The sequence below is a fragment of the Lepidochelys kempii genome, chromosome 3 (assembly GCF_965140285.1).
Source record: "Lepidochelys kempii isolate rLepKem1 chromosome 3, rLepKem1.hap1, whole genome shotgun sequence".
In the NCBI taxonomy this organism is placed as follows: domain Eukaryota; kingdom Metazoa; phylum Chordata; order Testudines; family Cheloniidae; genus Lepidochelys; species Lepidochelys kempii.
The window spans coordinates 133,564,555-133,591,976 of record NC_136382.1 but is presented as its reverse complement, the minus strand read 5'-3'; the positions used below and the strand labels follow the sequence as shown (position 1 = coordinate 133,591,976).

General features: G+C 43.1%; 1 protein-coding gene across 12 annotated transcripts in view; it reads left to right on the top strand.

Moving 5' to 3' along the window:
* Positions 1–758: 758 nt before the first annotated feature.
* Positions 759–27,422, top strand: part of SIPA1L2 (signal induced proliferation associated 1 like 2) — a 238,194-nt gene continuing 211,530 nt past the window's right edge. For 11 of the 12 annotated variants that reach the window (XM_073338090.1, XM_073338089.1, XM_073338083.1 and 8 more), the window contains exon 1: positions 759–942. The gene's annotated coding sequence lies outside the window, so the exon portion shown is untranslated. Of the gene's footprint in view, positions 943–3,781; positions 3,938–27,422 lie in introns of those variants that run through there. The other variant, XM_078852220.1, reaches the window with a different exon arrangement.

Sequence of the window (27,422 nt, the reverse complement as noted above, 5' to 3'; positions counted from 1 at the left end):
ATGTTAGGAAGGATTTGAAGGAGGGGCGGGTGGGGGCCTAGCGCACAGCGTTTGGAAGGTTGCTCTGTGCTTAAGGCACAGAAATAGGAGCGGGAGGCCAAGGAGTGGGCACTGACGCGAAACAGACAAAACCCAGCAAGAAATAAGACCAGAGATGTGTGGGGCTGGGCGGAGTTGTCCAGGGTCTTGAAAGCGAAGACAACGCTGACTGACGGTTGACGTGATGTGTACAGCCTTGCCGCAAAGGGCGCAGCCTGGCGTCTCGCTCAGTTAGTGCGAGAGCAGGGCCCGATCCTTCATTGTCTGATGCGGATAAGGAGTTGTCCGAAGTTTTCTCTGGGAGCGGGAGTGGCAGCCCGCGCCCCTCACACAGCGGACCGGGCCCTATGCACCCCCCGCAGGGCCAGAACCCCTCCGCGGTGCAGCACCACCTGCTCTTGCAGCCGCCGCCGCTCCCCGCGCAGCGCGAGCCCCCCACGTTCCCCCCCACAGGACGCCCCAGAACGTGGAGCCCAGGCGCGGGACGGCAAACAGCAAACGACCAACGGACCCAGCCGCAGGGAGCGGGGCCCCCAGAGGGTGTGGGCGTGGCGTTGCTCCTTGAGAGACAGGGCGAGCCCCCAATCGAGAGTTAAGATTCCTCCAAGGGCTGGGCTTGAGGCGGTGGAGCCAATGGGAGGATGGGGAGGCGCGGCCAGGGGCGGGGCGCGTGCGGGAGGGCGGGAGTCTCGCTCCCCCTCCCTTCCCCGTCCGGCGGCAGCTGAGAGACAGAGCCGCGACTCAGCGCCGGCAGCTACGACGGGCAGCGGGCGCGAGAGAGCGAGTCGCTCCGCAGCCCCGGCCGCCCCTGCCCAGCCCGGAGCGCCCCGGGGGAGCCGGGCGGGGGACAGGGCTCGGGGGGCGGGGATCCCGCAGCAGCGCTCGGCTGGCGGAGCGTGCCAGGTAGGGAGCCGTGCCCGGGGCGGGGTGCGTGTGCGGGTCTCCTGGGGAGAGGGGCGAGCGAAGCGGGGTTGGTGGGGGGGTCACTTTGCCGGGGGGGGGAGCCCTGGGTTCGGGGGGTGTTTGGAGGGATGGGCGCGAGCCGAGGCTGGGGGGTGGGGAGCGGTCTGCAGGGGGCACCCCAGTTTGGGGAGGGTGGGGATGTGAGGGACCGTCTCGCCAGCCCCAGAGCAACCACCGTGGTGCCTGCGGCGGGAGGAGAGACTCTCCGGAGGAGGCGGGGTGGGGGGAAATCTCCCCCAGCTGCCCCCACCCCCGCAGCGCAGTGGGGCACCCCCTTTCTCGGCGTTACACCTGGCCTGGGGCCGCTGCACCAGGCTTTTAAAAAGAGCTCCCGTCTGCTGCGTAAAGCATTTCCATGGGGGGTCGGTCGCCTCGAGGCGCTGCTTATTTATTTATTTATTTTAAAAACAGGTCTGTCAAGGTGCGTTGGTCTCGAAAAGCAGCTTTTAAAAAAAAGTTTATTTTTATCCGGCATCTGTGGGATATTTTTCGGGAGAGATCATGGAAGAGAGACCAGTGTAGATTTAGGGTTAGCAGAGGGATACACACACTTTTAACAGATTGAGCTGTCCTGTTTCTTTAAGTGATTTCACAGACCATTTGATGTTTGTTTATTTTGTATATAGGACCCTACTTTCTTTTTCAAAAGCATCTTTTGCTCTCTTTCTTATTTCTATAATACAGTACTCTGATATGTACTCCTTGATCCGTTTTCAAACTTTTTTTTAGTGTTAAAGTGTCAGGTTCATTCCCTGAAACACAGGCGAGAACTACTTTGTGTTTGTTTACTTATTTTTATGTTGCAGTTACTGCATAACATAGTCTTTTGCTCGGGAGGTATTAGTCAATAGTGGCATGCAGCTAGCTTTAGCCTAATCTTGACAAAAGACTGCTCTAAAGTTGACTATTGTCACATCCGTGTATTAACATACTAAGTGGATCAGTAAGCTATTAATATTAATTGTAGGATAACTTTAAAACATTGGTACTTATAATGTTATAACTCAGCCTTTCTTCTTGTAGCTAAAACTTTATTTTTGTTGCTCATGATGCTGAGGACCCATGCAAAGTTGATACGAATTGCTTGTGTGAATTCTTTTCTTGAGTCTTTTGTGTGCAATTTTCATTTCTAAATGCTTACACTAGGTGGCTTTCTCATATCAGAAAACAAGGAATGGTTCTGACTTGTCTGTCTCTGCTGCCTAATTTATGTGTCTCTGTTTTTCTACAAATTCTAAGATGCCTCCATAATCAGTTATGCACTGATTAGACCTAAACAGAATTTAAAGTTTACTCATTTACAGTTTATTGTTTTGATCAGTATCTGACTGTTGACAGAAGTAATTCTACATACACATTATTACCAATATTTACAGTAAATCTTCTAGTTCTAAGACAAAGTCAAATGTTCAGAAAAATATTTAGGCTATTTTTATAGGAGATAGCTATTTAGATTGATTTGGAAGTTTGAGAAATCCAAGTGTGGGGTTCATAATAATGAAGAGGATTGTTTTTCATTTACAACAACCCAGTCTAAGTTACCATTTCCTCCAATAGTTTGATCGACTTTTTTCCTTTACTTGTTTATTTTAGGACTGTGTTGTACTAACACTCATGGGGAAAACTGCAGACCTTGCCTAAATTCTGCAGATGCTTTTAGAGATGCCATGGTACACTTCAACCCTGAGTTTAGTAGCACAGCGCATCAGAGCTCGCTGGGTTTAGGAATGATCGTGGCCCCAATGCTGTATTTTAAGTCCAAAACTCCCATAGTGTTCAATGGAATGCAGCATTGGGCCACATATTTTCTTATTGTAATAGTATCTCTGGAAGATTTGAATTTTAAAACCACTCTGAAATGTTTGTTTATGCAGAAATGTTTACATCATCAAGGGTTGTAATGCATTTTGGACATTTAACATTACTGAGACTCAACAGTTGATGTATAATTTATGTAATGTTCAGATAAAGCATGATCACAGAGAGAGGTCTCTGAATCCATTGTCTTGGTTTTTGCACATCCAGTAGGTTGATTTGACAGGACATAAAGCATCAAGGAATACCTGTGTGTCAGGTTACAGGACCACTTAACTAATGACATTTTTGATCAGTAAAAAGCCTATTACTTCCTTATATTAAAAGTCTGACATGAAATCTAGACTAAAACAAAAGCTGAAGTCTACATTACTAGCGTTAACATGCTGCTCAAGCAAGGACATTCTTAAAGGCTTCTGTCCAAGGAGAACCTGAATTTCAGTGTTGATTGTCTGACACAAATATGACACTCATTTTTTTGGGTAGCCATTAATTATGATCAGTGTGCAGTATGATTCACATTGTGAATAAGGAGAGCTAGAAGAGGAACTAAGCAAAGCTGTGATCAAAACAGGCAAAATCATAAATCTCTTTTGCTGTTTCACATTTACAAGTGAACTGAGGCAGGAAGCCAGCTTTCATTTTCAGCTTTACATTGGACTCATCAGTCACTCATTGCACCCAGGATTTTTAAGTGCAGATCAGCAGTTTGACCTGCAGGCAGGAAGAAAATAATTTTCATTTGCCTAGACTGGGATTTTGATGGTCTTGTGGTGTTGGAGAATAGGATGTTTTATAACTTCATGCCTCTTACAGATGAGTGAATGGGGTGCTGTAACAATGAGTGAGAGCTGCCGTGTAATCAGTGTAAAAATACAAGATATAGTGACTATGGAAAGAGGGTGGGGCTTCTGCTTATCTAGTTTCTCACATTAGTCATTCAAGCTTCCCAACAGTAGCAATATTGTCAGCTTGAAATGAAACCTTGTTTTGAAGAATGCTGCTCTATCTCAGTGTGGTTTGTTTTGCAGTTTAAAATGCTTTACTTTTTATGTTATGTTTTATGACCAGACTTGACAGGTGATTGGACAAATTGGATTGTGAATCAGTGAACTAAAAGGTAGACAATTCCTATTTTTATTGTTTAGGTTGTAGTATTGTATTTATACTATAATCATATAGTTTAGTTTGTATCTGACTTCTGAAAACCGTTCATTTTTGCAATCTTAAAAAGGCCATTTTTGAGGAGAATCTCATTTTCTTGTAATCTGAGCAGGCTGGGCAGTTGAGTTTAGTGATGCTTGTTCTTTCTTCAGTCCATTTATTTCACCTGTGTTTCGTGGGAGACAAAAGGGAAAGGCTCTCTGCTAACTCAGTCTCATTATATGATGAATGAATGAGTATACTTTTTAGTTTAGAGCTCTGATGAATACATTAATTGTTACTTGGAAAGAATGGCTTCTGATTTTTATTATATAAAAATGCTATTTTCTCTAACAAAAGATGCATTTAGAGTGTGTCTGGCAAAAAAAAAAAAAAAAAAATTCAGATAGACCTGATGCATAATTGTTTTGATACTAAGGTACATAATTTGGATTTTCAAGAAAGTTTTGGACTTAAATGAAGTACACGTCCTCTCCCCCCCGACCCCTTTTTAAAGCTTATTAATGTTCAATTCACTTTATTACAGTGATGCTAAAGTTCAGACATATACAACAAAAGCAAATCGGTGAAGACTGGAGACTTTACCCCATGATATCTCTATCTGTAGAGCAATGACCAGTTTTTCAGCCATATCTAGGAACAATTGAATGAGTTGAGAAGAGTGGGAAGCTTAAATTTAGTGGGACTCTTACTTTTTGAGTTGATAGCCGAAATGATGTCATGTTAATGTTGTTGTGATAGTTTTGTATTTAAAATTCTTATTAGAAGCTATGTAGAACTTATTGTTTGGATCATTAAGTTATTTACAAATGTATAATTACAACAGCATTTAGAAAAATCCACTTGGAGATGGTGAGTAGTGAGTTTCCCTAATGTGTGTGAAATCATTTTCTACAGAATTAAAGGTTCCATTTCCAAAAAGTTTCTAAACTTCGTGACTATAAAGGCAATTTCCCATACTTGCAATAAATGTGAACAGATGCTCTCTTTTCTTCCTGAATCTGCAGACAGCTCCAGTAACTAGTGCTGTTCATAGGTTTTAGGAACAGTAGCTGCTACCTGAAACGAAACAAGGCATTTGCTTAGTTTCACTACTGTTATTGAGGATTCTGTGGGCACAGTGACACTGACAAGAAATTATTGCAGCTGCACCCTATCCCTGTTTGAGAAAGCTGAGCAGTATTGTAGGAAGTCAGTGTGGCTGTTTCTGATGAAAAGAGGCTGAGGAGAGGTAGGCCACTGCCCAGCAGTAACCAGGGAGGCTCAAGATGGGTGAGGGGTTGAGAATATCTTTCTCGCTGTTTAGAGGTCAGAGGAAGGATCTTGAAATTTCAGACACTTACATTGAAATCCTGGCCCAATTAAAGTCAATAGGAGTTTTGTCATTGTCTCTGACAGGGTTAGATTTTCATCCCTAGTATGCAGAAACTGATGTGAAAAACGGAGTCTCTGCAGATTCCAGGACAGATCTCAGTATCCCCTCTTCTTCCTTAGCTTCCCATCCAAGTTCTGGGTTTCTCACCAGGGCCAGTGCCTGTGGACTCTGTTGATGGCTCTCCATCTTTCATAATGGCTCTGAATTACATGAAAAGAAGTTGAAAGTTGAGAATGTATTGGAGTACTTAAAATTCACTTTGGAAAAATGAAATATGAATTTAAATTTATATTTCATATCTTCCTATCTATGTTCACTTTATTGATCTTTACTTTAAACTAGACAGGGTCTGTGTTAAAGTTACATAATTGACCATCTTTTTTGTTTATAAAACTTAATGGCGGAGATTGCATAATTATTGCAACAAAGTCTACTTTGAACGCACTTTGGGGGACGGAGTAACAATGTTGTATGAAATAAAAATGTTTGTTTAGCCTAGTAAGTATCCTTGAGCCCTTCTATAGATGGTTTCATAGGTTGCTTTTTATTTTTTGGGGGGAGGGTGGGGAGGATCAAGCTTTGATTTGATGTGCAATAGATTGAGGGGCCAACTCTGGCCCATCTCTAATTCCTTAATGCTGGATCTGATTCGTATGGGATTTCACATTCAGCAGTCAACTCTCTAGTTCAATTGTTACAGGATATGAAAGCAGGAATAGAAGAGAAGCAAAGTCAGAATACAGCTTTTATAGTTTGTTAAATGTACACTTTGCTTAAATATTTATGGTATCTTTTTTTCTCTCAGAAGAAGGATTAAAAGGGGGAGCTGCAATTAACACACTGCTTAGAGTAGCTGGCAAAATTCTATTACTAAAAAACAATCCAGTCTTTTTTTATATATTCTGTAGAGCGAGCTTTATGAAAGAAGATTTCAATTACTTTTTTTTGTTTGTTTGTTTCTGAGGTCTGGAAGCTATTTACTCCCTTCTGCTCCTGTCTCTTCTCCCTCAACCCCCGTTGTGTTCATTTGTAGCTTCTAGTTCAGAATAAACTATTTATTTATTTTATAAGTCACCTGAAGCAAACAAAACCCAACCCTCCAGGTATTTTCTCATATTCTTAACACTGGAAGCAACTATTTTAAATGCTCTTAATCTTATGCTCAAAATCTCATTGAAATATTAGTGAGACTCGATAGTGAAGATTAAATACATATGTATAGTTTGTTATACTTGTTTTTGCTTATTGTAATAGCTAGCTATCCTTGAAGAATTAGGAGTATCTTAAGGTGAAGAGGTTATCCTTGCTGTTCTGCTGGAGTAAAGTAAACCTAGTCTTTGCTTTGTGAGGTTGTCAAGACAACAGCTTATTATTGTCCTGACTGTTTTTCTGTATCAATGGAGGGAGCTGTTTAAAAGAGTGATTGGCTGCTTTGCCACATTGGTGCTGTGAGGGTTGCCAGCTGTGATTTGGATTGAACAGGATGGTCTGGGTTTGTCATGTAAAAATTCTAATTGAGAATGAATTCAAACCCAGTGTGAGAATAATTTTGTTCGTTAGACTAATGCAAAACAACCCATTGTATTTACAAATCCAAGTCCTATTTTCTCAGACGTATTATCATTATTACTCTGATCTTTTCCATTCTGAAACTCAAAGCAAAGTATTTGAAGTTTGACTGTGGAATTTGTGGGATGGGTTAGGGCAAGGCAAGAATTTGATTTAAGGTCTGGATTGTGTCGATTTGCTCAATCTGACAATAGAGAGCTAGAGTGAAAATGCTAGGTATTCCTGCTCTTCTGCTAGATGTATTGATTTATGTCATCCACACAAATACATTATGCAGTAAATGTTCAATCATAAGCTATTCACTAATGATAGCGTTGCCAGTTGGAAATTAGATGCTTGACGTTTTTAAAGAATTTGTATTCTGTTCTCTACCAAATGCATAAGGCGTGCCTGTTTTATAGCAGTTAGTTACTTACATGAAACTAAATGACCAGAAAGGTAGTTCTCTGTATGTGGTCATAATATGTAAAGTGCCAAACAAGTACAGTGAAGATGATTGTTTTAATTTCATATGAGTTTGTGAATATGCTTAGTGGGGTGAGAAATGTGTGTGAGAAGGTATAGAATGGGTTTGAGTAAAATAGTATTTATTTTCCAGGGAAGACAAAGAGGACTTGTTAGCAGTGGTTTATTGATTTTGATGGATCATGAAGTTGTCCTCTATCTTAATTTAGGAATCACTTTGATTTGTGTTTAACTATATTTGCTAACAACTGCCATCCAAGTAGTTAAAGTACTCCATTAGATCAATATCCAGTCATTTCAAACTCTTTAATAGTCCAGCAGTTTTTTCATTCATGCTTTTCTTCCATCCTAGGGTTTGCAGTAGATATGTACTGCAGTTTCTGTGTTCTTGTATCTTTGTATTTGACATTTTGCTGCTACCTTCTTTTCTTTTTTTCTAGTATATTGCTGATTTTGTAAATACTGTAAACACAAAAGATCCTTTCAAGGGTGATTTATGCAAATTAAATATTTGCATGCACAAATGACCAGTGAGGCAACTAATTTGCAAAGTGCTTGTGAAAATACCATGGCTATGTGTGAAAACAGAGTATTTGCATAAATGGTTGTGTTCACTCATCTTTGAAAACCAGCCCCATGATGATGCTCCTCACCTTTTCTTCCTTTTCTCTTTCCTCTGTAGACTATACTCAACAATGACAGGTTTCAGAATAGCAGCCGTGTTAGTCTGTATTCGCAAAAAGAAAAGGAGTACTTGTGGCACCTTAGAGACTAACCAATTTATTCAATTCGTGAGCTCACGAAAGCTTATGCTCAAATAAATTGGTTAGTCTCTAAGGTGCCACAAGTACTCCTTTTCTTTCAACAATGTCAGTATTCCAGTGGACTAATTTCACTACATTAAATATGCAGGAAGGTCAGAAGTTGTCAGACTTTTTAGTGTGTGGACCTCTGTTTAACAGAGGTTCTCATGGACTGACGACTTTCTCTCCCACTAACAACTGTGCAATTGCCATAACATTCTGGTGACAATTACAGCAATTGCTTATGTGGAAAAATATTAGAAAAGAATTAATGTATTTTAGCTGTCTATTATATGCAATTTAGCAACAGGAAACAAGGCAGGGAAACCAGATTCATGTAACCAGCCATTTCTCTATGGACCACCACCAAGTGCTTCACTGATTTCTCAGATTCTGGTTAATGGGTGGATGGTACATATATACATATTATGCCATACCTTGCTCATCAGGAAAAACATTAGCTGATCCCTTAAGTAGCACTTGCATATATGATCATGGCCACATTTTTAAAATGCAGTTGAAGTGGTGTATTTAAAAAACAAAAACAAATTTCGTTAAAGCTACATTGCAAGTATCCAGAAGACTTTCCCATCACATCATTAAAGTTTCAAGATGGGTTAGTCTTTTGGCTTTTACACGTTGATAATCTGATGAAAAGAACATTTTTTTTTTCTTGCTGAAACAATTATAGATTATAAAAGTTACATCTTTGCACCTTGTGCATATTATCCCTCTACCAAAAGTAAACAAACAAAATAAAATTCTGGAGAAATTGTAGCTTTGCCTAAAACAGTAGTTTTAAAATGTCTCATCTTGCTTGAAAACACTGATTATTTTTACATGTTTATAGACAGTCCTGAGACTTTACATTGTGTTGCTGAAAGTGTAAATCTCATCAAATTAGGTTTACTCTTGTTTGTGGCAATTGCTATACCAAATCTTACAATTTGTACCTCTCCTTGACTAGTACTGTGGTGCCTTGTACTATACAATACCTTTTGGCTGACAGAGAATGAGTCTCTTGAGCAATCTGGTTATCTTGTCCGTCTCCCCACCCAATTTTTATTTTGCTTTGAAGGTGGAGTAAGTAACTGTTAAGTAGACATATAAAGCTAATCGAGTTGCTTTCTGTTTAGAGGTTATTATTGAACTGAATACTATAGACATGTTCATCTGAATTTTTATTTTATCCTTTTATAAAACAATTTCTTTGTACCCTTCTTTCGTATTTATCACAAGTTCATATCTTACTCCTGAGGGAATTCTGTGCCAGAAAATTAAAAATGCTGTGTACAATATTTCAAAATTCTGCAATTTTGGTTTGTCAATAAATAAATGTGGTTCTGGCAGTGGGAAGCACAGGCCACTGGCTGCATTGAGGTGGGAAATCACCCTGAAATCCCCTCCTCCCCCAGTACAGGGACTTGGCAGTGAGGCTGCACCTGACCCTAACAAAGTGCAAGGGCTGGCCTTCCCCAGAAACACCCGGGGGCCTGGCCCCTCTGTGCTAGGTGTGTGCCCCTCTGTGCCAGGCACTGGGCAGGCTCAGCCCAGCAGGATGCAAGTCAGGGGGGCGGGATCCAGGTGTGGGGTGAGAGGTTTCTGTGTGGAGCAATCTGGGTGCAGGCAGCTCAGTGGGAGATCTGCATGCACAGGGGCTCATTGCAGGGAGGGGTTCCGGGTGCAGGGGCCATAGGTGCCAACTTTTCAAACTGCCAGGGGGTGCTCGACCCCTAGCTCTGCCCCAGGCCCTTCCTCCACTCCACTCCTTCCCCAAGATACCGTCCCCGCCTCTTCCCACCCAGTTCTGCCCCCTCCCTCGAGTGCACTGTCTCTCCACGCCTTCCTGCATACCGCAAAACAGCTCTTCACAGCAGGCAGGCGGCATGGGGCCGCCGGTGGGTGGGAGGTGCCAGGGGGTGGGCGGGAGTCGATAGTGGAGCTGCCGGTGGGTGCTGTGCATGCACCATTTTTTTTCCCTCTGTGTGCTCCAGCCCCGGAGCACCCACAGAGTCGGCGCCTATGGCAGGGGACTCTGCAGCGGATCCAGGTGATGGTGGTTGGGTTCAATGGGGGGTGGGATCTGGGCGTGAGTAGATTGGGCTTGGTGGTGGTGGTGGGGGTGTCTGCCATTTTCTGTAGGGAAAAGCAGGAAATCTGCAGGTGCGGGGGGCTGTTTTCTGCAGATGTGCAGTCCTGCAGAATACTCCCAGGAGTAATATCTAGATTGTTCTGCCATCTAACTGCTGCAACGCTGGGGGTATCAAGTGTTGCAGTCCAATTTCCAATCTTCTAACTGCACTCCTCCACCACATGTTGGATCCTCTGAATCGCTGTCCTACAGTCACACTGTGAAGATTGGTTAAGCCAAATTTCTGCATTGTGAAAGCCTCTCTTGTCACTTGGGTTAGCAATCAGTTAAGCCTAGTCCCAGATCTCCATCACAGGTTGCAAATAGGTGGTTGTAAGTTAGGACTTCAGAAGTTCATTGGCTCGCCGCTCTGTGAGGCCAGTCATCTGAGATTGGCACTGGACATGAATGCAAGAAGAACCTTTGCAACAGGATGTCACAAAGTCAGTCATGGCAAGTCAACAGGAACATCAGGTGTGCCTTTTCTTCTGGAGGTGTGCAGATCTTATTGTGGGAAATGTGCATTGCTTATTGCACCTATTGGAACCATTGTCAGCCTTGTGTGTAGCAGGTTATTTTCATCCATTGTAGACCTCCAGCTAGTGGTCTTTTAAGGGTTCTGGTATCTTGTTGAAGTTTTAGGGAAGCTGTATGACACACATACTAGACGTTAATGTGAGGCTCAGGCAACCACTAATAATTAAGGCTACAATTATGTGTCGGAGGTCACAGAATCCATGACTTCCAGCGATCTCTGTGATATTTTCTGCCCGGGGCTGGAGCTGTCAGCCAGCAGGGCCCACAGCTGTTAGCTGCTGGGCAGAAGAGGGACCCAGGAGCTCCCAGTTGCCCACTGCAGCTCCCTGCCCCGGTGAGGGGACCCTGCAGCTCCCAGCTGCCACGGGCAGGCAGGGAACCCTGGAGCTCCCAGCTACAGTGGGCAGTGCCCCCCTTTCCATAGCTGCCCAGGGGTAGCAAGGGAACCCTGGAGCTCCCACTCACTGTTGTGGCAGTGGGGGACCTCAGAGCTCCAGCAGGAGTGGGTACTGAACCCTCCTCCCTACCCATTTTGTCAGGGATATTTTTAGTGCAAGTCAGGGGCAGGTGATGGGCTTCCATGAATTTTTGTTTATTGCCAGTGACCTGTCCACCTTTCCTCACCACCATCATTTGTCCAGTTCCTCAGAGTAGGCTCCGTATGGGGATCAGAATTACTTGGTGGAGAACAGCAAAGCAGGACCTTTGGACGGAGCTCTTGCTTTATTCAACAGAACTTCGTGAGACTTGTCAATTTTGAATTCCCAACCCAACAGAGTCCATCTGTCAGCTCAAGGTGACCCACTTTACCCAGGTTATACATTTCAGTGTCTCCTCTTTTCATAAATGCATTTACTTATGTTTTATTTTTGGAAATGATATAACTCCTAACAGTAAAACACTATACTGAAATGCACTGGAGGAGAATTATTATTTATGTAAATAGAGATGAGAAACCTAGCTTCCCTTTTCTCCTACAGGGGAAGCAGAGAGCCTACTTTCCTTTTAAGTCTTCTAGTTTTAAGCTTTACATCAGTAACAGACAGTTCCCAGTTATTAGTGTAAGTGAGGTTCTGCTGGATGTGCAGTAGGATTATAGGGAGGAGTTAATGTTTCTTTGGAAAACTTCACTTTTGAATCTTCCTGACTCCTAAATTTACATTCTCATCCTTAAGGTTACAGTCAACCTTTCATTCCTGCATTTTGGCTATTACATCCACAATGAGTCAAAACGCCCAGGGATTAGCAGGCTGCTTCCCCCCACCCCTTGAATCTACCATGGTGATTAGAGAAGAGGGAGACTACTTTGCTTTTAATTGGGAGTTTATCTGACTCTGTCACTTAACTTTCTTTTATGTTGTTAAAAAAAGCTGCTAAACCTAGATGTTTGATTCCTAATTTACTTTTTTATAATGGAAAGTTAAGTGGCACAGCCATGGATGAAAGCCTCTACTGTGCTAACTCAATTACAAGAAAATTTATTTTTCAGAAAATAAAATTATTGGCACAATGATGACTTTTAGTGGCTTTTCACTCTAATACACATGTCAGTCAACTCAAACTGTTAATTTCAAAAAACAAATTCTGAATTGGGGCGGGGGATATTAAACACTACTCAATGTGTGAATTTTAAAAACCGCGTGATTGCAGTGGAAATGCTTATTAAAAAGCTATAGTTGCACATGTGAGAAGGAAGCAGATAGCAAGAGGACACAAGGTTCACAGAATATTGTCTGTTTTTTTTCTAAATAATAAACCATCTCTTCCCCTCCCCCCCATAATCTTTCTTTCAACCCTATTAAGGGTTGTCAACTTTTATAGCCTCCTTACAAAACTCACAATTGTACACCTGGCTGTTGTGCAAATTGGTCTCTTGAAGATCCTCTGATATCCAGTCCATGTACTGAGGCTTTGACCTCTCCACTTGTCTTCCATCCATGATCATTGCAAGGGTCATCCTACCCATATAATTTCTGCCATCTCTGCTGTGCATGTCCGCACTAATGTAGCCTAGTCTCCCTCAACTTTTCTTCATTTGGGGCAACCTGCTTTAGGCCCCTTACAACCTCATTTCATTTTCTATCATGGGGCATCCAACAATTTGATCATCTCAATAGCTTTATTTTCATAGTGGAAAGCATACTAATTTATTGTGGCTGGCAAAGTCTGTCCTGTATATTAGGATGTGTATAATTACAGTTTTATACATTCTACTTTAACTTTACTTTACATCTTTTTATCACAGTGAATTTGGGTTAGCTCCTGCCATTTGTACCAAACATCTTTTGTATGATGCTGGGCATCGCTCAGGAGGGCACCATTGTTTGCAACAAGTGATCCTCATAATTTAAATTATTTCACTCTTCTAAGCTCTCCGTCTGTAATATCCTTTATAGTGGGTCCTCCTCTCTGTTATCAAAATCTCAGTCTCACCAACATATACTTTAAGTCCCACCTGCTCAACCTGAAGCAAATACTCACTAGCAACTACACACCACACAACAAAAACACCAACCCAGGAACCAAACCCTGCTACAAACCCCGGCGCCAACTCTGTCCACATATCTATTCAAGGGACACCATCACAGGACCTAACCACATCAGCTGCCATCAAGGGCTCGTTCCCCTACACATCTACCAATGTGATATATGCCATCATGTGCCAGCAGTGCCCCTCTGCCATGAACATTGGCCAAACCAGAGTGTCTCTATGCAAAAGAATAAATGGACACAAATCTGACATCCGGAATCATAACATTCAAAAATCAGTAGGAGAACATTTCAGCCTCTCTGGACACTCAATAACAGACCTAAAATTGGCAATTCAACAAAAAAAACTTTCAAAACCAGACTCCCACGTGTAGCTTCAGAAGTGGACTTAATTTGCAAACTGGATACCATCAGATTAGGCCTGAATAGAGACTGGGAGTGGTTGGGTCATTACAAAACCTAAACTTAACTTCCGCAATACTAATTTTCCCCTATTGTTACTCTCACTTCTTGTCAACTGTCTGTAATGGGCCATTCTCTTACCACTTCAAAAGTTATTTTTCCTCCCTTGATATCCTGCTGTTAATTGATTTATCTCCTTAGACTGACCTCACACTTGGTAAAGCAACCCCCGCATCCTTTCATGTATTTATACCTGTTCCTGTATTTTCACTCCATGCATCCAATGAAGTGGGTTCTAGCCCACGAAAGCTTATCCCCAGCTAAATTTGTTAGTCTCTAAGGTGCCACAAGGACTCCTTGTTGTTTTTGCTGATACAGACTAACACGGCTACTACTCTGAAACCTGCTCAAGACTGTTGCCCCTGACTGTAATTATTGAACAAATATCGTGGTCTGCTTTTTATTTTTAGTTGGATTATGTGTTTCAAGCCTTCATTCCTCCAGGCCTCACTCCCCATAGGGTTGCCAGGTGTCCGGTTTGTGACTGGAATACCCAGTCAAGAAGGGACCCTGGTGACTCCGGTCAGCCCCACTGACCGGGTCATTAAAAGTCCGGTCAGCGGGGCTAAGGCAGGCTCCCTCTCTGCCCTGGCTCTACGCAGTTCCCACAAGCAACCAGTATGTCTCTGTGGCCCCTAGTGCAGGCGCGATCAGGGAAGCTCCGAGTGCTGCTCCCATTGTCCAGGAACTGGGGGGTGGCGCATGTGGATCTGGGCAGTGCGCATTGTGCAGAGCCGCCTGCTGCACCTATGCCTAGGGGCTGGACATGGTGGCCGCTTCCGGGAGCGGCACAGAGCCATGCAGGCAGGGAGCTTGCCTTCGCCCTGCTGAGCTGTTGACCGGGAGCCACCTGAGGTAAGCTCTGCTGGGCTGGAGCCTGAACCCCTGGCCCCTGGTCAGAATCCCCTCCTGCACCCAAATTCCCTCCCAGAGCCTGCACTCTGAGCCCCTCCCCCAGCCCGAAGCTCCCTCCTGCGCCCTGAACCTCTCATTTCTGGCCCCACTTCAGGGCCCCAGCCCAATGAAAGTGGATGAGGCGGGCAGGGCCGCGGGGTTGGGGGGGAGGGAATGGGCAAGTGTGTTCAGTTTTGTGCAATTAGAAAATTGGCAACTTGAGCTCCCCAGCTTTGTCTCTAAGAAAAAAAGGCACCCCCATCTAGTTAGCTCAATTGAGCTATCTTAACTTAAGCTGCTAAAATCTAGGTGAACGTTTTAACCGATAAGTAGGGTTTCCAACTGAGACAAGCAAGTTTGATTGAACTAACAAGATGGGGGAGGGATGTGGGAGTACCACCCTTGCTAGTTTAGATAAGGCTGTAAATGGAATGTCTCTTCCCCCGCCCCTTCTCCCCCGCATTCTGCTTGCACTTTGCATGTGTTGCTCCTGCCTTTTATTTGCTCTACAATCTACATGACCATGCTGTATTGGCCAGACTGAACAGAGCACTAGAAAGTAGAATGGGTCAGGAGTAAGAAAAACACTATCATGCTGCTAGCAGTATGGGGAGGGAAGGGGAGAGAAGTTGGTGGAGTCTGGGGAAAGTAGAAGGGGTAGAGAAACTGCTTGGTGTGAGTGGCAAGGAAAGGTTTCAATTTAGCTTTTATTTGAGGGGGGAATCAACTGTTAAGTGGGTTTCTGGGCAATTTCTGGATGGTATTACAAGGTGTATGGCCTAAGTAATGTCAAAATGTCTTAAGACTACAAAAAGTCTTGCTCATCACTGTTAGAATCTTCTACAGCTTTACAGTAAGTATTGTGTGGTAGAAGCTGGAATGGGTTTTGTGGCATCTAAAAGAAAAAACTAAACGTGATTTGGGTATCTAGAGATGGGAGGCTCTGCACCTTACACTAGATGCTCCATGTATTTCAGGAAGGGAATAGATGGATCAGGCATATTAATGGGTTCAACTGAAATATTAAGGCAAAGAATGGGTATCCTGACATTTCTTTCTTTTCAGACATTATCTGCAAGCTCTGTTTAGTTTTTCAATCATTTGGGGCCTCTGTACAAGATCTCACTAAATCCCATTCCAAGTAGTGTTTCCGAAGTACTTCCACTCAACCGGGCTGAAAATCTTTTCTGCATTTAAGCATACTATAAGGCTTAACTTTGAATAGTGAAGAACATTAGCCAGTCACCATATATTATCAATGCCATTCCTGCCCTGGAGGAAATCAACTCTATTTATTTTAATGAGTTTCTGCATCATATTAAATTTTCATAGGTGAACAGTCATCTTCATATCACTGTTGCATAATGCAGTGGATCAATAATTAACTCTTTCTCGTGGTGACCTACACACTTTTTTACACAGGATAATACAAGTATTGAGAAAAAAGAATGCGGTTGTATTGTAGAGCTTGGCTGTAGACAATGGATCATGTGGTGTGATCTGGGTGAAAGCTGGAGGCATGTAGGTAGGAATAGCGGTCAGTAGGTTATATTGATAATATATGCCTCCAGCTTTCATCCAGACCACACCACACAATCCATTGTCTACAGCCAAGCTCTACGATACAACCACATTTGCTCCAACCCCTCAGACAGAGACAAACACCTACAAGATCTCTATCAAGCATTCTTACAACTACAATACCCACCTGCTGAAGTAAAGAAACGGATTGACAGAGCCAGAAGAGTTCCCAGAAGTCACCTACTACAGGACAGGCCCAACAAAGAAAATAACAGAACGCCACTAGCCATCACATTCAGCCCCCAACTAAAACCTCTCCAACGCATCATCAAGGATCTACAACCTATCCTGAAGGACGATCCCTCACTCTCACAGATCTTGGGAGACAGGCCAGTCCTTGCTTACAGACAGCTCCCCAACCTGAAGCAAATACTCACCATAGCCACACACCACGCAACAGAACCACTAACCCAGGAACCTATCCTTGCAACAAAGCCCGTTGCCAACTGTGCCCTCATATCTATTCAGGGGACACCATCATAGGGCCTAATCACATCAGTCACACTATCAGAGGCTCGTTCACCTGCACATCTACCAATATGATATATGCCATCATGTGCCAGCAATGCCTCTCTGCCATGTACATTGGTCAAACTGGACAGTCTCTACGTAAAAGAATAAATGGACACAAATCAGATGTCAAGAATTATAACCTTCATAAACCAGTCGGAGAAAACTTCAATCTCTCTGGTCACTCAATTACAGACCTAAAAGTGGCAATTCTTCAACAGAAAAACTTCAAAACCAGACTCCAGCGAGAGACTGTTGAATTGGAATTCATTTGCAAATTGGACACCATTAACTTAGGCTTGAATAGAGACTGGGAGTGGTGGGTCATTACACAAAGTAAAACTATTTCCCCATGTTTATTTCCCCCCCACCCCCCACTGTTCCTCAGAAGTTCTTGTCAACTGCTGGAAATGGCCCACCTTGATTATCACTACAAAAGGTTTTCTCCTCCCCCCCCCCCCGCCCCCCGCTGCTCTCCTGCTGGTAATACCTCATCTTGAGTGATCACTCTCCTTACAGTGTGTATGGTAACACCCATTGTTTCATGTTCTCTGTGTATATAAATCTCCCCACTGTATTTTCCACTGCAGGCATCCAGTGAAGTGAGCTGTAGCTCACTAAAGCTTATGCTCAGATAAATTTGTTAGTTTCTAAGGTGCCACAAGTACTCCTTTTCTTTTTGCGAATACAGACTAACATGGCTGCTACTCTGCAACGAGTATTGAGAGTGACTTCTTCAATTTCTAGCTAATTTCAGGATTCTATTGAATGTTCTTTTATATGGGCACTATCTGTCAGTGACTTGCACAAGTCTGTGACTGACCCATAAAGTCTCGAAGCCTTTTCATTTGCGAGGGGTTTGTTTGGTCCCTCAGACTGCCATCAGTTGAGATGTCGCCTTCCTGGAATGAATCTGTCACATTCAAACCCAAATTTGTAATATTACAAATACAAAGATGATCTCAACTGTCTTGTTTTGTTTTGTCCCTCCTTTTTATAGGTTTTGCTAGGTGTTGTAATCTGGTATCTGATCAGTTATTTGTGTCAATGTTTCACTTGTAACTTTCAAAACAAACTTTTTCCACATTGTTTGAGTTCTAGGCAACTATATTGCTAATTTGAGGTTTTTATTGTTAAACTGTTTCTTTTTTTTAAAAAAACTTCTATGTTCAGTTTCACTGAATCTTTCACAAGATGTGAAATCAACATATAAAGCAAAATTGGTAACAAGTATCGGAAAGATATGGTCTGAAATGGCGATGGTAACTATTTCAAACGGAGCAACAAAGAGATAATATCAAACATCAAAAGATTTATATGTACATGTAAAACCTGCATACCATAAAGGATGTTCTGTCTCCACAAGCTTTCTTATTCTTGTGATCTTTTCCATAACATATGCTGATGGGCAAGGCTGCAACTTGAATAATTCTTCATAGCATGCCAGTTCAACCTATAATCTGCCTTCAGTGTTTGCTACTATCTACAGCAGAGGTGGGCAAACTATGGCCCGTGGGCCTGTCCTGCCTGGCTCCTGAGCGCCCAGCTGGGGAGGCTAGCCCCTGGCCCTCTCCTGCTGTCCCCCCTCCCCCGCAGCCTCAGCTCGCTGTGCTGCCAGCGCGGGAGGGGGCTGCACTGCAGGGGCAGAGGAGAGCGGGAAGGGGAGGCTCACCCGCAGCCACAGGGGAGCGGGCAGGCGGTGCAGGTGGCAAGAACGCTGTGAACGCTGGCGGAGGACTCAGGAGGAGCACCAGGCGCTTTGAAGGGGAAACCTCAGCTTCTCCGGCTGTGTGGCTGCCCCTGTTCCTCCTGACTCCTCCGCTCATGTTCGCAGGGCTGCATTCTGAAAGGGGCTTTAGAGGGGGGCCTGTCGGGGTGGGGGTGTGGATAGGGGTCAGGGAGCAGGGGGGGTTGGATAGGGGGTGGGGTCCCAGTGGGGCGGTTAGGGGCGGGGGGTTCCAGGAGGGGGTGGTCAGGGGAAAAGGAGTGGGTGGTGGGGGGGGGTTGGATGGGTTGGAGGTTCTGAGGGGGGCAGTCAGGGGATGGGAAGTGGGAGGGGGCAGAAAGGGTTAGGGATTGGGGAGGCACAGCCTTCCCTACCCGGCCCTCCATACAGTTTCACAACCCTGATGTGGCCCTCAAGCCAAAAAGTTTGCCCACCCCAATCTACAGGAACAGACCTTGGGTAGGGTAGGATAGGGGTTCTTAGGCCCTTTATTAGGGTACAGATGCCATTTGTTAGATTGCTATGGTTGATAAAAAACTATCAACCATAACTGTTTAATAATGTCCTTTGGGGGGTCTTTGTCTTTATTACATTGTATTGGGTTGTATAGGTGCTCAGTGAATGTGGTTGGGGCAAGCATGTAGATAAGCAGTGTAGTGCCTCTAGTTTTATAACTATAAGTAGAATGGGGAAAATTCTCAGATCTGGTACAATTCAGTTTTCATTGCTAAACTGTTAAGATCTCTCCTTTTCTCTTTGCAGACTTCTTTCTATTTTCTTTGTAGTGGCCGTCCACAAACTGTCTGATTATAGCTCCATCCCCAGTTGTGAGAGGCAGACTTCTCAGAGGATGCTCTGCGGAGTTCTCGACCTTCACCTATATCCCCTATTCCCCCATCCAGAAGGAGTGATCTATTGTTTATCCTCTGGGACTTGTGTGAAGGGAAATGGATGAGAGGGGGCAGGTATCCTCTCCCAATGCTCACTCAAACATCAGGAGAAAATGGGGGAGGCTTTTACTCAAGCATGGTGTCCATTTGTTAAGAACCTGAAGCAGTCATTGCTCTTCCTGGAACTCATGTGGAATGGAATAGCATTACCTGCTAGTGTCTGTGACCAAAAGGTTCCCTGTTGGTGTTTTTCACTGACAAAGCTCAGTCTTCCAATCCACTGCGGCCAGGAAGGCTCAGTGTCAAATACTGAGACCGTGTCTCTGCTACAAACTTTGGTCAGTGCAAGTTACGTTTGGCATACAGCTGCCAAAGTATGTTGCTTGTGCACATACATACTTCGCTGCTTGCATTGATATTGCACACGCTCAGTGCTTGTGTCAATGAAAAGTGCAGGGCGCCTTGGGCAAGTATCCCAGTGTGTACGTGCCGTTATCCGGCGTAATGCCTTTTGGAAAATTTTCACAATGTGGAGTGGGGTAGAAATGTCTTGCCCAGGGATCTCTGGGACCTAGTGATCAAGTTCCCAGCATCCAACATTCTCCATCTTATTATGCCATCCGTGTGCCGTATTTTTTGTGCCTTTTAAAAAAAATAAAAAATCCCACAAACCTGTACAGCACTTTTCTGTCTCTGCCATCCCTTTCAGAAGCATGGAGTCCACAGGGCTCTGCACTATTCTTGTGAACATTGCAAATACAGGACACACAAGTCTCCTGTATTTGCAGATCCTCAGGAAGCACTACAACAGCAGGGGACATGACAGTTACTTGGAGGACAGTTTGCTGAGGGACAGAACATAAAAAGAATTCAAGGTGGTTGGTGGTATTTGCAGAACAGTTGCTTCTGGGTCCAGGAAAGGAGTACTTACTGGTGGGATCACATTGTAATGCAGGTTTGGGATGATGAGCTGCAGAACTTTCCGATCCAAAAGGCCTCATTCCTGTATCAGTGTGCCAAGCTCCTCCCAGCCCTTTGGTGCAGGGACACCAGAATGAGAGCTGCATTAACAGTGGAGAAATGAGTGGCGATTGCACTCTGTAACCTTGTAACAGTAGGTTGGTACCATCAGTGGAAAATCATTTTGGACTTGGAAAATCCACAATGAGGACATGTCACGGGGTGCAGCCCTCATCGCCCAATTGGCTTCTACTCCTGGTCGTGCTGGGTATTAGCTTGAGGCAGACACCTACATCCACGGTCTGCACAGTGGCACTCTCTCTGTTCACACCTACAGCTCCTCTCTTGGCTCCCAGAACCGCAGTGTCCTCTTCTCGATTCAGCCCTCCAACTAGGTTGTCATCTGTGTTTCCCTGTTCCCGGGGGGGAGAATCTCTGTCACCAACAGTCCTGCCACTTCACCAATGGCGAGTGGGGGGACTCAGGCCCGCCCACTACTCTGGGCCCCAACCCAGGGACCCTGTAGATAGCAGCAGCTCTGTTGGCCATTTTGTGTAAGCTTGCCAATGTGGACCTGATGCAGCATGCAAGTTCTGAACATACTTACCCGATCAGGCACACCATGCAAGTTAGGCATTAATTCATATATTGCACTGGGACTTAAGTGTCTGGATGCTTATTTTGAGCTGCAGGGTGAGTGCCCAGAGGCATACCCATAGGCTAGGGAAATTTCACTGCAAAAATGTAGGTGCTGAGTGAGTTTAGGCACCTACAGGTTTTATTACAGTTAACCGGGCTTTTGTGAACCCAGTAGGCTTGATTCTGGTATTTAGATTCTAGTCACCTATCTCCTTTTGTGACTCTAGTCCAAAATGATTGTTTTTGTTTTGTGTTTTTTCTAAAGTGTTCAATGACCACAAAATGATAGCATTTTTTTTGTCTTCTCTAGTAATACTGAAAATGTTGTTACTGTGATGCAACGTTTTGCTGCTTCTGTTTGTGAAGTTTGAATAGTTACAGTACAGTTTTCTGCCTTTTGAAGAGGGAAAAAAAAATGCTTTCTCTTTTAGCTCATTGTTCTAGGCCAGGGGCAGGCAAATTTTTGGGCCCAAGGGCCACATCTGGATATGGAGATTCATGGACCACCGTACAATGCTCACGAAATTGGGGGTTGATGTGCGGGGGTGCGAGCTCTGGGGTTGGGGCAGAAATTAGGAGTTCAGGGAGGTGGAGGGGACTCTGGGTTGTTGCGGGTGGGGGGGCTCTGGCTGGGGGTGTGGGCTCTGGGGTGCAGGAGGGTGGGATTGAGGGTTTTGGAGGGTGGGAGGGGGATCAGGGCTGGAGCAGGAGGTTGGGGCACTGGAGGGGGTCAAGAGCGCAGCAGCGCTTGACCTCTGGGCGGTGCTTACCTCAAGCAGCTCCCAGAAGCAGCAGCATGTCCCCCCTCCGGCTCCTACGTGGCGATGTGATCAGGCAGCTCTGCGCACTGACCTGTCTGCAGGTGCTGCCCCTGCAGCTCCCATTGGCCATGGTTGCCAGCCAATGGGAGCGGCAGGGGAGGCACTTGCGGAGCCCCCTGGCTACTCCTACATGTAGGAGCTGGAGTCGGGACAGGATGCTGCTTCTGGGAGCCACGCAGAGCCACCGCACACGTGGAGCGAGACAAACCGCTCCCCGGCAGGAGCTCGAGGGCTGGATTAAAACGTCTGAAGGGCTGGATATGGCCCCTGGGCTGTAGTTTGCCCACCCCTATTCTAGGCGGTAGTAGCTTGACATTTTACTATTTATAAGTTGTAGTTGTGACCTTCTGGAGTCATCTTTGGTCCAGAGTATGTTAGATGGGTTGGGCTGATGCTGCTAATCTTTTGCCCAAACCAATACATCTGAGAAGTTCATGGAACTTTCTCTCATGAGAAAACAGCAGTTTGTGATAACTTTAAGAGGAGAGGGATTTTTTTTAGCTTTATTTTTACCTCATGTTGTGGCAATTTGCAAGAGGGTTTTTTTACCTCTCATTTGCATATAACAAAAGTAGTGTTCTGTTTGATCATCTAGATCAAGGTCATTTAGAGTCTCAAAACTTTACACAATAATGATGTTTCTTCTTGCTAAAATATCAGCACTTCTATTCAATGTAACACTTCTATTTTAAGAGTGGAAAGTCAGCCGCAACAGTGATTTATAGTGTCTAGTGAACAACATGGTTCTAATGCATTTTCAAATACTCTCCTAGTCTTTTATCTGTGTTGCAGGTTTATATTCGGAATCTGCTAAACCTGTATGGCACAGTTAACCCCCACTGCATACTCAGTGCAACACAAGTCTAGTAAATGCAAAGGAGTTCAAGAATAGGTTGCATCCAGATAATAGATGAATCACATGACATATAGTCAGGTTTCAGAGTAGCAGCCATGTTAGTCTGTATTCGCAAAAGAAAAGGAGTACTTGTGGCACCTGAGAGACTAACAAATTTACTTGAGCATAAACTTTGTTAGTCTCTGGTGAATACTGGAGTGCTTGCAGAGTGCAGGTTATTCCACTCTTCATTAACTATTTGCCTGAATGAAGAGAACTTCTACCAAATCTTAATCCCAGAGTCTCCAAGCTTCGTAATTAGAGGACTTCAGTATCCACACAGATGACTTTCTCAGTATAGCCCACGATTTTGTAGCCACCATGGCTATCCTTGTATGAGTCTCTCAACTTCATGCCAGTGAAGAAGACAGACACACCTTAGACCTGATCTTCATTTGTGAGACTATATTAGGAATGTAACGAACACGCCAATGCCATGCATGATCTTACCTTTGCCATCTTCAAGGAGAAGTTAAGATCTTAAAATTCTCCTTTCAGAAGGATGGACCTAGCAGACTCTTTTTTTTTTTTTTTTTTTTGTTCTTTGCAGTGGAGACTGCAAAATCATGATCATTATTCTGCCTTCACCCAGCCCCAGAATCCAAGTGATGGTGTCAAAAAGAGTTCTCAGCACATTTCACAGAAAAAGTAGACTGCCACTTTCCCTAACTGAGTTTGGAATAGTACTATGTCAGATGTTCTTAGCGCTCTGAGTGAGATTTGTGTAATTGTACGTGAGGTATAGCCTATGCATATTTCCTGGCTGGTGAAAACATCAGGGGAATATGTAGGATTATTGCTCATGAAAGTTGACATTTTCCTTAGGAATACTTTCCAACATTACTGAAACCTGTAATAACCTAACCTGTACTCAAGAAACCATCATGCAGTGCCAGTATTCTTGCAAACTACGACCCAGTTTGTAATCTCCTTTTTCTATATACAGCTTTGGCCATTAATTGCTAATTTTGAAGGCAGAACCATGAATTCTTTTTTTGTATCCTGTTTTGCTAGCTCCTGTTGCTTGTACTCTGAATTGCTGCCCATCTGATTGGGATGAAGGGGCATTAAGTTATCTGTAGAGAAAATTCAGCAAGAAAAGAAAGGCAGACAGAGAAGGAAATGTTTAGGGAAGGGGCTTTTTGTTTTTTGTTCGATGAACGTATGACAGGCAATGTAAACTTATTATGTGGTTCAGAGACAAGAAAAAAAATCTGTGCACACAGTAATATGTGAACAGAATACATGGTGAAATGGATAAGCTGCTTTACTAAAAAAAAAAAAAAAAATTAAACCAGTAATGCTGACTTTTTTGTGGAAGACTTGGTTTTCTTTGGTCTGGGGCTTGCATAAGTAATTGGGGGGGGGGGGGACAGGATTTTCAGAACATATTTAATGTATAAAGGAACACAGTCAACATGAAATCTAGTCAACTTTTTTTTTAACTAGTTGCAGGTATTGCATCTGGCTCTGAGATTTCCCTTAACTATTTTTGTGGTTTTAAAATCACATTTTCCTACTCTTCAAATGCTTTTCTTTTGTGTGTTAATGAGTGAAAGACTAATACAATTGGGAAGGTGTCTTAAGAGGACAAATAGTGTGTAGCCAGTGTCTTCATGTTGTCAAATGCACAAAGTAAATGGTGGAGGAGGAGCTTTTTCCCTCTCTAACTTTCACTTGTAGTAATCATAAGTGTTGGGATAATAGTATGTTTTTAAAAAATGTTCAGATAGTGATTATTCCTCCCCCCCCCCCCCCCCCCCCGAAGCTGGTGAGTTTTCTATTGAAAACTTTGTTTTAGATTTCCAAATAAATGTCAGGTATGCCTCTCATTTTTCTCAGTGCCTAAAATATTTTAAAATTCAGGAAACTGATTTTGGTGTTTCATATTTGTTGGGGAGGACCCTAAGATCCACACCACCATTTTTATATTTTATATATAAAGTTTTGGGTCTTGCCCCAGCATCTTGCTTTTGCTTGCCTTGTTTTAAGCCTGATCTTGCTCTGTAAAATGTTAGCAGTATTCCTAACCCCAAATGTTCAGAACTTGAGAGTTAGGCACCAAAAGATCATGCAATTAGTTTAAAGAAATTGAGGTTCTTTTTGTTTACCTTCTGGTTGTTGAGCCTTTAGAGTACATGAAGATCACATGTTTAAAGATGTTGGTTGCAGATGCGAGGGTGAGAAACTTGAAAGCTGAGATTTTCATGTAATCAGTTATCTCAGATAGCTTGGATTTTAATTAAAACATCAAATATCATAAGGTTTGTGATAAAATCATGAGTTGGAAACATAGATAGTAAAATATTACAAATGAAGTAGAGAACTTTTTAAGAAGTTTTGCACATTTTTTAATAAAGAAATAAAGTTTTGGGGCTCAAGGAAAAAGGTTGAAAATAAGTTTGATGTCCTTGAACTGTGACAAACTTGGTTCTCGACCAAAATAAATAATAATAAAAAAAAAACTTGAAGTACACAGTTAAACAGTGAGGCTATATAATATTGATAAGAGAACCACTTTTTTTCCTGTTTTGTACAACTTGGATTACTGAGAATTAGAAGAATTCACTTTGGTCTTTTTATCTTGTTTGCGTGGACAATAGAATCAAGTTAGTTTTATTCTGTCAGTGTCTAATCATTTTTTCACTTGTCCTGTGTATATTGTTGTTTTTGCAAGCACCACAGAAGCATATGTAAATTTCCATTTGAATTACATGAATTAATAAAAGAGTCACTTCTTTTGGAAACCAAGACCAAAATCTACCTCATTTGTCCTTAAATCTCCACCTAATATCAACCTTTATAATTAATGGAGTTTAAAACTGGCCACTATAACCAGTCTAGATTTACAATATGATACACAGGCTAGCACTAGTCTCACTTACATGCTATATTATAACCAGTTAATTACCACTCACTCGCTATACAGAAGCTGGAGACTCTTCTCAAATGTATGTCCTTGCTATGGGTCCAAGATGATCACATATTTGGTGAAATCCTGGTCCCATTAAAGTCAATAGCGAAACTACCTTTGGCTTCAGTGGGCCAAGGATTTCTTCCCTTTTTTCTTGCTCTTCATGTGCAACTGAGATAACACCCTTTTTCATTCACCGTACCAGTCTGGGCTTGAGGGGCCCCTCTGCGCTGTTGTTCCTCCCTATATAGGCTGGATATACTTGTAGGAGAGTTGAGTTGTGCAGATACTCAGTTACTGCACCAGCCAAGGATTCTGAGATACTACCCTCCAGGCATGGTACAGTTAGTTTTATCTTTACATTGCTTACCTAACACATATGGGCTGCTGTCCAAGAATAACTGACACACCCTTCCAATAGCAGAGGAGAGGGGAGCTGGCATGTGCGTAGGCAGCTGCCTTCCACCTCAAGCAGCATACAGTTGTCAGCATTCACTTGCCCTAACCCAGTAAATCATGTGAAGTAACCTGAGGATGTATTGAACCCACTCTACAGTAAGGACACCCTCCCAGAAACTTCACTTTTGCTGACATGAGTTCATCTCAACTGTGTTAACGTTAGTGGGTCTTTATATGATTTTAAGCACGGTGTTGATTAAACCTGTTCTGAGCAGGATTAACTGAAGTGGTACTTTAAAAATGGTGATGGCAGCCAGCCAGTCCATGTGCAACAGGTATTCCAGTGTTGCTAATACTTGTAGAGCTGAATCATTGGTAACAATGGTAAGAAAAGTATGAAAAATCTCCACAGTGGGAACTTGCTCTGTGCGGCTCATATTCACTCACTCAGTGTGAGTCCTCCATACTACACCAGCAGCAGGCAGCTGCCTATTAATTAGCTGGGTGCTGCCTGTTGACAAATGCAGAGTTAATATTCAGTACTGGACCTTCATCCCAAAGATAAGACTCTCCTGATATCAGAGGACTTCTCCCTGACCTCTATTCAATGTAGGCTTCAAGAGTGGGTACACGTTGTCTTTGTACCACAGAAGACATTACTGTTGGAATTGCCAAATTAAACCATTGAATATGTGATCTGTTGAGGATCCACATTCTTTAGGTGGAACGTGAGTAGGGCTACGGGGGCAGAGAAATTTAATTTAAAAAAAAAAAAACCTTATGCCTTTTGTACCTTCTTTTATATTGTGTAAAGAATGTCTCAAAACTCTATTTTCTTTATTTTTGTTTAAAACTAATTTGCTGCTTTATTTTACCTTTGGAATATCAACTCTGATCTCAGGACGTTATTTTTCCCTTGAGATGAGATGAAGATGTATGGTAGCTCTTGTAACTTAGCTGAAGGAGTTGGGATGTTGAAACTTTAATGGAGATGTCCTATCTCAAAAATATTAGTCACTGGAGTCTGAATAGGTAATAAAACAGTTTTAAACAGTCTGATTGAAAATCTCTTTGTCACTCATTACTTTACTTTAGTGTAACTCTTTACACTGGTGATGTCACAATTTCATTAGTTCATTTATCATAGAACCTTAAAGACTATAAATGACTTGAATTTCTAACATCAGGTAGTAAATTTCTTTTGGTCGAAAAAAAACAGAAGCTCAGTTTCCTCCCTTTGCAGGTCATTGTTAAAGTTAACATGAAAACCTTAACTGCATATTTTCTGAGTTTCTGGTATTTTTGTTTAAAATGTTTCATTGGTATTTTAAAGGGCAATATTTCAATGTGAAAACTTATTTTTTTTTTTTAACCTGGGAC